Here is an 11470-nt window from a genome sequence, read left to right on the forward strand (position 1 = left end):
CGTGCTAATTTCTGAACGGTTTTTACTCAAATTTTCAGGGCTAATGGACTTTACAAAACACTATCTTCATCAATTCATAAAAGTTAAAATTCCCTTTCCGTTAACGAGTTATTCCCCTTTTAAAATTTTTTAGGGCCTTTGGTTTCCAGACAAAGGCTCCGAGACTATTATGCAGGGAATGACAATCTAACGAATTTGAATAGCAGAGACATTGTAGTGGTGCACATCGGTTTTTGTTTTTAGATTACGTTTTTTTTTTTAGGAAAAGGTAGGGGGTCAAAAAACAGGATTCAAAAAAGTGCAAAAATTTAGACATATTTTCCATTTTATCTTTTTAACGAAAAATATTTTGTTAAAACGTGTAGAATAAAAGTTGTGCAGAATATCAAGGGCTTTCATTTGACACCAATACAAAAGGGCTGGTCCCTTAAATTAAGGGCCAATAGCCCCTAAAACATTTTGCTTAACTCAAAAACGGTTAGGATTTTGATATGGCTGTCGCTGGAAAAGTTGTTTGTTGGAATCTCATAAAGGTCGTAACAATATTATTTTGTAAGTGATTTGTGTAGTATGAGTGTAAAAAGCTTTACATGTTGACAGGTACCTATTTTCATTTGACAAGTTAACGAAAGTCTTCGTGCGTACAACTGGCATAAAGTTGCCGCAGAAAGTATGCTGGTTTATACAGGAGGCATTAATTTATAAGAATATTTTTTTTTGTTGGAGTACATGCTTTTTTTAAGAGTTTAAGTCAATGTTGTTAAGTTCTTATAGTGCACAATCATTAAAAACGGCAATTGAAAAACAAAACATTCTTTTTCTTTTCTATTAAACCACAAAATATGGAATTAAAAAAACTCTATGCATTACATTTTATTTATTAACTCCATGCATTTAAAATCTACCTTGAATCAGAGCTGTGTGTTTGTGTACCATTACGTAAGCTCTCCCTCGCCCGCGGCCGAGAAAATCGGTCACCATGCTCGCGGCTGGACTACCTAGCGGTCAGCGGTTATCTAATACACGAGAGCTGTGTCTCTCATATACACGTATGAGTTTATTTAGCCGCGAACTCAAGAATTGGTTTCGTTTTGTTTTTTATGGATTAAACGATTGGGTGTCAATTAAGAAATCGTTCAGTTAATTGATAAAAGCAATGTCATTCTCAATCTAATGCAAAAATAGACACAGATCAATTGTGGGTTTTAAGTTTAAAATAAATAACTTCTATTTGATAGAGTGTGGTCATTATACTGAAAACTTTTCAAATATTCCTGGGTTCTGAGCTGTGCCTGTCTGTGCGTTGTACATGTACCTTTACGATGAAATCAGCCACGGCTGCACTATTTAGAGGTAATTACGCGGTTATTTAATACACAAGATTCTCGCACCGCGACGCACACTTACATGCATATGAACGTGTTTGAGTTAATATAGCCGTAAAAACAGGAACTGTTTTAATTTTATGCTATAAAAGTGTGTCCATCTTCTATTTATTCAATTGAACATTTGAGTGTAAATGAACATTAATGAGCGATATTACTCCAAATCGTAAACATCGTAAGACATAAATTAATGGTTAGTTTGTTTATAACACTGTGCCGGATAATTATGCCAGTGCCAAGGTGGCATTTTTGCACCCGCTTAAGATGCAGTTTAGGAAAAATCCATGTATACCAAATGATAGACCATTGTCTAGACAGTATATAACCACTTTTGTTTTAAGTGTGTTTCACCTGACAGGTGAGATATTTACCTTTAAAAATTAATATCCCATCGGAAAATGATAATTCCCATAGGAGAATTGACTCTCCTACAGGAAATATTGACAATCCTATAGGATTTTTTAAAAGTCCTGTAGGAATTATATTTCCTATAGGAGAATGGTAATTCCTGTAGGAATTTGATTTGGACATGTAGTTTTCCAATAGGATATTAAGTTTTCCTATCGGATTTTATCAAATCCTATCGGAATTGAAATTCCTATAGGAAGTTCTTATATTCCGATAGGAAATTTCAAATTTCCTATAGGAATATTGATTTTCATATGGGAAAAATTATTTTCCTATTGGAATTTATTTTTGAAAGGTAAATATCTTACCTGACAGGTGAGATACACTGATAACTGGTTGTTAACTCTTTAAGCAATGATCTATCATATGGCATATTTGAATTTTTCGATATATGCAGCTTAAGCGGGTGCAAAAATGCCACCTTGGCACTGGCATAATTATCCGGCACAGTGTTTTATGTCAAATATTTTAAAAACTGCACAAATAACGTTTTAAATCAACCCCCCCCCCCCCCACACACACACACACACAAATAGTAAAGCTTTAAATGATGATCATCCCTCGCACATGGCTGAGGAGAACCGGCGCGAGTGGACAAGTAATCCGCGGTCGGTTCGTGTTCTTCTACATGTACCTTATCACGCGTTCATGTTTCATATTTTGCACGGACACAACTATATTTTATTATGTTTTCAACTATTATATTCGTTTAAGATGAAAAGATAAATTCATTAAACTTGTACAGTTGATTAAGCATTGATTTACAGAAAGCGTACAAGGTAGTTTAAAATCAAATTATAATTAAAGTTCCATGTAACATGTTTGCGGTAGGTGCTAGCACGATAAAAAAATGTCCTAAATTGAGGCAGTTTTTCTACATGGTCGTTCGTTTCTTTGTAGAAGCGAACTCATTGCTGCCTCCCCCCCTCCCGCCCCGCTGACAGGAGCTTGCGCTGGATTTTTTTAATTGTCAAGATCTATCGAAAATCGTTTTTGGTGGCTTCTTCTCATGTGTAACATTTTGTTTCACTTTCACATCCGTTTGTTTATTCGGTCAGTCTGTGTAAATTCAATCGCCACGTGCGACCGAGATCTTGTGTCGCTTCAGCGCACACAGCTCGGAACATATATAGCCCCTGGTCATCAATTGTTATATAATTGAGTAACAATTGAAATTGCGCTTTTACACAAAATAATAAATAATAAAATCATCCAGAAAAAAAAGTTACCGTAACTCAATAGTCAATACCAAAAATAAAATCCGTATGATTGCAAACTGAAATCGGGTTTCTCAGTATTCGGCGGGATTTGATTTTTCTGCTAACATTAGTATTTTTATTGGTTTCAAAGATTACGATGTAAAAACACAAACAGTTAATACACCTGATATTATTTACATTGAAATTGTTGAAAAATATTTAAAATTAAATTAGTCACATTCGTAAGATAAAAATGTTCTACGAACAACCGATTATTTTTTCCTATGTCGTATCATTCGCGCGTAAATAAGTATGTTCTGTACATATTTATATATATATATATATACATGTACCTCCGAAAAAATTCAAATGATTACACAAAAAAGAAAGTTGTAATTAGTATTTCGGAATTTTTTACTGAAAGTAATTTCACATTGTATTGAAAAGAACAAGAAATAAAAATGATTTAAATTTTTGACTCAATATTCGTATATATTACCGGCGCTTCGTACATGTGTAACGGCGTACAGTGTATAGATTATTATAATCTGTTCGAATTAAATACCATGCGTAAAGATTCCCATAATGATGACTAGTAATTGCATGACTGTGTACATTGTAGGCAAATCCCTGTGTGTTAATTACTTCTAAGACTCTTTGTTTTCCGTTAACAGTGGTTTAAATAATTTTCAGATAATTAATAAATTTTTGTCATTTAAATTGTATGCTTCATCAAATACTGATTCCGATTACCTTGAAGTCATCAATTTTCCATTGGCTATTGACAAAAAAAAAGAGACGCTTGACCATCCAATGAAAACAAATACACAGAGTTTGATTGACAGGTTCAGCCAGGTGCAGGAGACACCCGATGTCCGAGGTTATGTGTGCTGCTTGTACAAAGTCGAATGGTCTCAGAAAGAGTTATCGATGTAAATAAATAAAAAAAATATATATGCTTAACAAAACATGATCGTTGAAGTTACAGCGAAGTACATTGAAGCGTTTAATAGGGGTTTACTCCAGAAAAGTTTCTACCTAATGTTTTGACTGACCTTTGTCCAATCAGATCGTAGCTGGGCGGAGTTAAGACTTTGCCGCTCGTGACTTGAATGAGAGAAAGAAAAGAGAGAGAGAGAGAGAATTGAGTAAATTCTAAGTGGTGCCGATAAAGGAATAATCATTATATCCAACTAAATTTCCTAGCATGGAGTCCGAGAATACGGACATTGAATATTTTGAAATGCGAACGAATGATCACTTATGAACATGATGAATTTAGATGTAGTGTAAAGAAAAAACAACGAAGGCGGATGCTTAGTGGAAAAGTAAAACATCTAAGGTAAAGAATGTTTGACACTGAGTAACCATGAAGAAAGTTTTTATACAAAGTAAATTTACAACGTATATATATGTTTAATTCCAGAAAGACTCGGCAAACTTTGATTTGATTATTAACGGTAACATTTGTAATAAAAACAGTTTCTTAAATATTCGTACAGTCTTCGATGTTTGACATTACCTTATCATATTACTGATCTATCTATAGACATAGTTGTTCCCTGGTTGAAGAATTTCAAAACACTTCAAAGTTTCATAAATTTATAAGATATACTATACTATGTCCCGAGTTTTTTCTTCCACCACCTTTTGCTTGAAATTTCAATAATAGTAAATACCTTTGTGCTCAAACTACGTTCATCCACTTATATGATAATGTCCAGATTATATGTGTTGAAACGCCCCTCTACCGCTTCAGATTACATCCCAATACTGAAAGTCTACGGGGATTTTGCATTGCATCAGCCATTAATAAGCCCGGATGAAAACGTTAAAAAATTGCGCAAGGTATCCCGATTACTTCCGAATGAAGAAAAGATGTAAACATTTCCCATTATAAATCTCCGTTCGAAAATTGTTTTCGTTCCTGTGAAATTTTATGAGTGAAAATTGTTCAATGAAGATATCTTGGATGTATTCCCTTTCATCAATTTCAGTTGTGTTTCTTTCACAGGTATGTGTATTTTTATTAAAAATCATCAAAAATTGATGGAAGCAATAACTTGGGACATACTATAGACCGTGATTTGTCACTTTATACGATAACTATTGTAACAGTTGATAGATAGTTCACTCATCTGCGTCATCTGTAATTTACTCCATTAACCAGTTAACTCTCTCTCTCTCTCTCTCTCTCTCTCTCTCTCTCTCTCTCTCTCTCAAATTAAGTCACGACCGGTAATGTCTCAACTCCGCCTTCTACAATCTGATTGGACAAAAGTCAGTCAAAACACTACGTAACAACTTTTCTGGAGTAAATGCCTATTAAACGCTTCATCATTTCTTGTAGATTTTTTTTCATGAAAATACCTACATGTACAAAAGAGTTTTGCCAATCAAAAGCAGTTTAAAGTAATGTAAAACACGGGCGCCATTTTGAAACAATTAAATTGTCAGAGAGTTCCGAATGAATTCTGATGAATGTTTTACGCGGTTCTCGCACGCTTTGCCCGAAACGATTTTCACGCTTTGCTCGAAACGCTAAACGGTTTACACGAAACGCTTCACAATCACACGAAACGCTAAACGGTTTACACGAAACGTTTCTCGCATGTAAGTCGCACGTTTTTTGGTCTAGTAGTACGTTTCAGGGTCTGTAAATTTTGTCATCACGTAACAATTCTAAACTTGCACATAGTTTTCAAAAATTTAGAAATATTTTTGAATAAAGAAGTTATCTTAGAAAAAAGGTTACGTATTTTGTAGGCGGGTTTGGTTTTTAAATCAAAGCACTGATGTACTGACGGGAGTTGATTTTATCGAATATTATTTATTTTAAAATCAACGATATGCTAGTTTGCTTAGCAAGTAGTTTATAATCTGCATTTGAATTATGCACATTTTTATAATATGAATTTTCTCTGACTTTTCCGACAAGAATTACGAGAAACCTCTAATGAATCATGTTGTGTAATATTTTGAAATAGATATGATTTCATCAAACTATGTTTTGGCATTCCAAATATTTCAAAAATTGTATGGATCCAGCCAATAATGAACTCTAGTCTCGTTCATGAACTCGTTAATGAACTCTAGCATCGTTCAACCAGATGCTCGGGTGTCTCCGTTAATCTCCGACAAGTAAGAGATACCAGGTCACGTGATAGCTTGATGATGCGACCTCTAAATATAGACTGACTCTCTACTTGCCGGAGATGTAAGGAGACAGCCGATGGTTGAACGAGACTATATATTGAACTCTGGCGTAGGAATACACACGACTACAAAAAACTTCTAATTGTTCGTACCATTTAAAATCTGACTATTTTCAAGGTATTTATAAATAAGCTTCCTTTTTAAAAAATGCTTCAGCGTACATAACATCGAATTTATCGATTATTTTCAAGAACTAAGTCTTGTCAGCGGCGATGATTTGTGCTTAGGTGCAAACACAGTTTCAGTTTCGGTTTGCTAGAGTAACTGCATAGGAGATATGATTAAAATCAACTCCCAAAAAACACAATTCCTGACATGAATCATGAGTACATGTAACAATGCTTGCTATCCTCTGAAAATTTAACTCGCCATTAAACATCTCATTTTTTAAAGAATGTTTGAAACGATTACATAAACTGTGTTCGACAGATAATTTTCCTAATACATTTTCTTTCTTTCTTTTTCAAAACACGTTTTATATACAGGCTTTCAATCACAACACATTTTTATAACAAAAGCAGAACTGTATCTCTAGTCATTATAATTTATTGACACCATATCACATACATTTTCAACTCGGGGAAAAACGGAAGACCTACTCGTGGCTTTGCCACGAGCTCTGCTCTAGTTTGATTTAATCATTGATATCCAGAAAACGTTTATCAAGAATATGCAAATACTTCTTAGTAATAACATAATAGGTATGATACAGGTTAGGTTTTTAATGCATTTTTTTTAAAGTGCCAATTGCAGGAATATAAAATTAATCATCATCATAATCTCAGGTAAGTACATGCATGAAATTAAAAAAAAAACCCACATGCATGTTGACCAGTTTATGTATGATATATGTAATGCATCAAGGTTGGTTTGAACTTATTTTATTGTAACTAGACTTTGACCCGTGCGTGCACGGTTTGACATTGCATATGATATAGGACTTTTACGAAATAGAAACATCGACACACCGTATTGTTGACATTTATATAACCAAGCTTTCGGCGCAGGTCTTTGCCACAGTTAAAATGCCTCAAATATACCCGTAATGTAGCAAACAATTGCAGAATCACTCCGAAATTAAACGATCCTGGAGATAATTAATGAAGATGCTGTGTAAATAACAGTCAAATTGTTTATAACAAACCATTTTGAGGTTGTAAATACCTTAAATTTCACCAAAAGTTTAATTTATACGAATGAAAAATCAGGGACTGGAAGAATTCAACACTTTTACACCGACTGTTTTACTCACTTTGAATTTATTTCAGTATAGAGTTATCTCACGTATATCCTTTGATGAACAATGAAAATTTACAAGTATATTTAATATTGTTTCTGAGTTTATCTATATAAATGTGATATTTGGAAACATAAAATAAAGAGCCTACCATGATTAAGCTTGAAGGTAATGCACATGACATTGTGCAAGATTGTAAAATCATAAAAATCCAAATGATTTCCGGATTTCTAACGGAATTTTTGTTGATTAATAATTAGCGAAGCTTGATTGAGAAAAAAATAAAAAACAAATCGGTAATCTTTAACTACCAATGATGTTTAAAATATATAAAACGAAAGAGAGTACTCTTCCAATTTCTCGGTATTAAAGCCCAAAAATTCGAGTCTATTATTTTAATATAGTAGTATAGATATCATTGTAATTCTGCAGTGACATGGTTACTATCGTTAGCTTCTGTGGTTAACTTATGTCAGTCTGTACCAGAAATAGGTGTGCTCAATTCATCAAAATCAGCATGTTTATATAGCCAAACGTTACGTGTACTATAAGCTTTGTTGTAGTTAACGCTGGTTTTCACAAAAATGTAAGTTGCTTTGTGGTCGCTTATAGAGCTTTGAATGTCTGTTGATCCGAAGTGAAAAAAGAGACATCCTCGGACAGTAGAATCGGGTCAATAAGTATGTTCGTGTTTTTTATGATCCTTGTTGCCTCGTGAATAGTGATGATCTAAAAGAAGTTCAGGCGTATGTCATTGACTTTGTGAAAACTTGTGATGTTAATACAATCAACATCCATGTCTTCTACAATCTTGATTTGATTGGATAAACCTGTACCAGATACTTTCTCCAGCTAATTCGTAATATGTTTCCAAAAGGAACTGTTGGGATGATACGTACAACATAGAAAGATGTGAAAAGTAGGGTTATAAATTTCTATGCAAATTCATTCAGTATCGGAGGATTTTAAGTCAGAGCGTTTTCCTTCCTTCAATAAATCAGATAAATATTATTTTATAAGAACTCATAACCTCCTATAGAAGAATTCAACAAACCCTCAATGGTTATATCTCTACCTTATCTAAAAACCTTGGAATCCAAAATAAGATTTACTGAAGCATGAAATGAATGAAATACGTTCAATGGTATTTTTTATCACCATTACAGACATAATTAAGAAATACTTCCCCGATATTTACTTTTAACACTGATAAATAAAGATATTAGATATATTGAGGGGGCGGTCACAATCTTAATCAAAATGTATTTTTTCTGTTTTCAATGTTCATAATGCTTTTGTGAAGCATTTCTATTTATGTATATAATCGTCAATTAATATTTGAGCATTAGTCGTCCCGTTATAAGTGAGATAAAGAGCTCACAAATCTGTGTAATGTAAAGTCAGTTTTTCGTTTACATTTTGAATTTTAGGCTTATACACCGAAAATGAGTGTAACAAATACTAAAAACAATATATTAATGTTTCAGCTAATCAGCAGATAGAAAAATCAGTTTGAAAAAAAAATATGGTTAATTTAAACAATTTCAGCAAAATCATGGCACGAGTCTTGTTTACATTATAAGTCAAAGTACGGAAGTACTGTCGGGAGTTGATTTTATTGATTATTATCAATTCTAAAATCAACGATATTTTGCTTGGAAAGTAGTTTCTAATCTGTATTTGAATTACGCACATATTTATAATATGAATTCTCGAACTTTTCAGACAATAATTTCGAGAAAACCCCATATGAATCATGTTGTGTAACATTTAAAGATAGAATTAATTCCATCAAACTGTGTATCAGTAATCGAAATGTTTCTTAAATTGTACATGTCTGGATCCAAGCAATATTGAACTCTAGTGTCGTTCAACCAGACGCTCGGCTGTCTCCGAATTATCGTCAGCGGAAATGGCCGAGTAGTTACGATTGTACCAGAAAGACTCTTTGCTCGTCGGAGATTAACGGATACAGCCAAACGTCTGGTTGAACGAGACTATTTTGAACTCTGGCGTAGGAATACATACGACTACAAAAAAAACAACAACAAACAAATTGTTCGTACTATATAAAATTTGACTATTTTTAAGGTATTTATGAATACGTTTTTTAAACAATGGTACAGAATGTAGTACACCGAATTTATCTATTACTTTCAAGATCTAAGTCTTGTCAGCGGTGATGATTTGTGCTTTGGTCCAAACACTGTTTCACCTTCGGTTTGTCAGAGTAACTGCATACGAGAGTTGATTGAAATCAACTCTCAAAAATTGCGAGCCATGTATTTTGCACATAACTCTACAACTGCGACTAAAATGTTGGTTGATCATGAGTAATGTCTTAATAAAGTATTGTAAACAATAAAAACATTAAAAAAAAATTACCAAGAAAACTCTACTTAACCCTGCTAGATATGCCGTACATGTAGACAAACGAATGCTACTTTTAAAAAAAACGTAAAATATAGGGCATAAAACTTTGTAATAACTTATATAATATGCTATCATATGATGATTAAATCAATTTATTGTACCAATATATTAATAAGAGATGCCAAAAAATAAACTTAGATTGTCTCAAAAAATTTTGATAGCACTTTAATCATCTTCATAAAGTAAAAGAATTTAGTTTGTTTGTTGGTTGTGAGGAATTGTTGCTCTATGCCATGTCGAGTCATGTTTTAACGAAGAACGACATGTTTGTATTTAAAGGGACCTGGACACGATTTCAGATAAAAGTTTATTTTTGATTTCTAATTATAAAATAGTTTACTTTTGTATTTCACCAAAGTTTAGACTTTAGAAGTAATGTTACAAACGCGATACAGAGGAAAGAAGTCGTTGTTATGTAAACAAAGCTCGAGTCTTATATTTGTTTACAAATACTGTAATGTAAAGAAATTGCCATTTCTTTATCAAAATAACTTAGACTAAACAAGATAGACTGATTCAATTGGTTCATAAATAATTTCATCACAACAAAGAGCAACATTAGATTGAAACTTATACCAATACAACAAATATGTAAACATTAACAGGGCTCGAGCTTTCTTTATAAAACAAAGAATATTAAGTCTAACCGCAGTAATCCGCTTGTAACTCGATATTTGACTTACAAATTTTGTCAAAGCATTGAAAACATCTATATTAACAATTCTAGACATAAAAAATCCGTAAGGAACTCGATTTATGAAGTCATATACAAAATATCTGGGCAATGTAGTAGAAAACAGATGCATAAAAAAACTGCAGTTTAAAAATTTCGCTTCATATGTTGTTTTGTTGAACATTGATTCACTTTTTAACATGATGATTTCAAAGCAATATTACAGAAAGAGCATCTCAATTTTTTAAAATATTTTAATGGAAAATCTATGATCCTAAATCAACATTTGAGCCCCTGGTGGGACACAAAAAATGTTTAGGTTCTAAGCAAATGAAAATCAATAATACATGTATATCAAGATGCTCGTATTTTTGTAAAACAATGAATTATGATATTTACGTTAATAAGAATGATCCTTCCTTTCTAAAAATATCCTATTATACATTATGGCTAAACCCCACCCCCTGGGGATCATGATTTGAACAAACTTGAATTTACCCTACCTGAGAATGATTCCATACAAGGTACAACTTTTCGGACAATTGGTTTGAGAGCAAAAGCTTTTTGAAAGATACCAATCAATTTACAGTATCTCTTAATTTTGTTCTTTGGAAAAAAAAAGCGAGATCTTTTATTTTAACAAGTTTGAACCTATCCTACCTAAGAATGTTTTGTTCAAAGTTATGTAAAAAATAAAATCAGTACTTCGTGAAAAGGTGTCGAAAATGTTAAATGTTTACAGAGAGACAGGCGGAGAGATAGAAACACGGATGCCGGACAGCAAGTGATAAGAATTGCACAGTCGAGCTCTCAGCTCAGGTGAGCTAAAAAGTTAAAAGCATCTGAATGAATCTTTCTTCTCCTTAATAAAATACAATGCCAAAAACAAATCGATGCGTTAAAATCAAATCTTTAAAAA

This window comes from Crassostrea angulata, chromosome 5 (genome assembly GCF_025612915.1).
Source record: "Crassostrea angulata isolate pt1a10 chromosome 5, ASM2561291v2, whole genome shotgun sequence".
Lineage (NCBI taxonomy): Eukaryota > Metazoa > Mollusca > Bivalvia > Ostreida > Ostreidae > Magallana > Magallana angulata.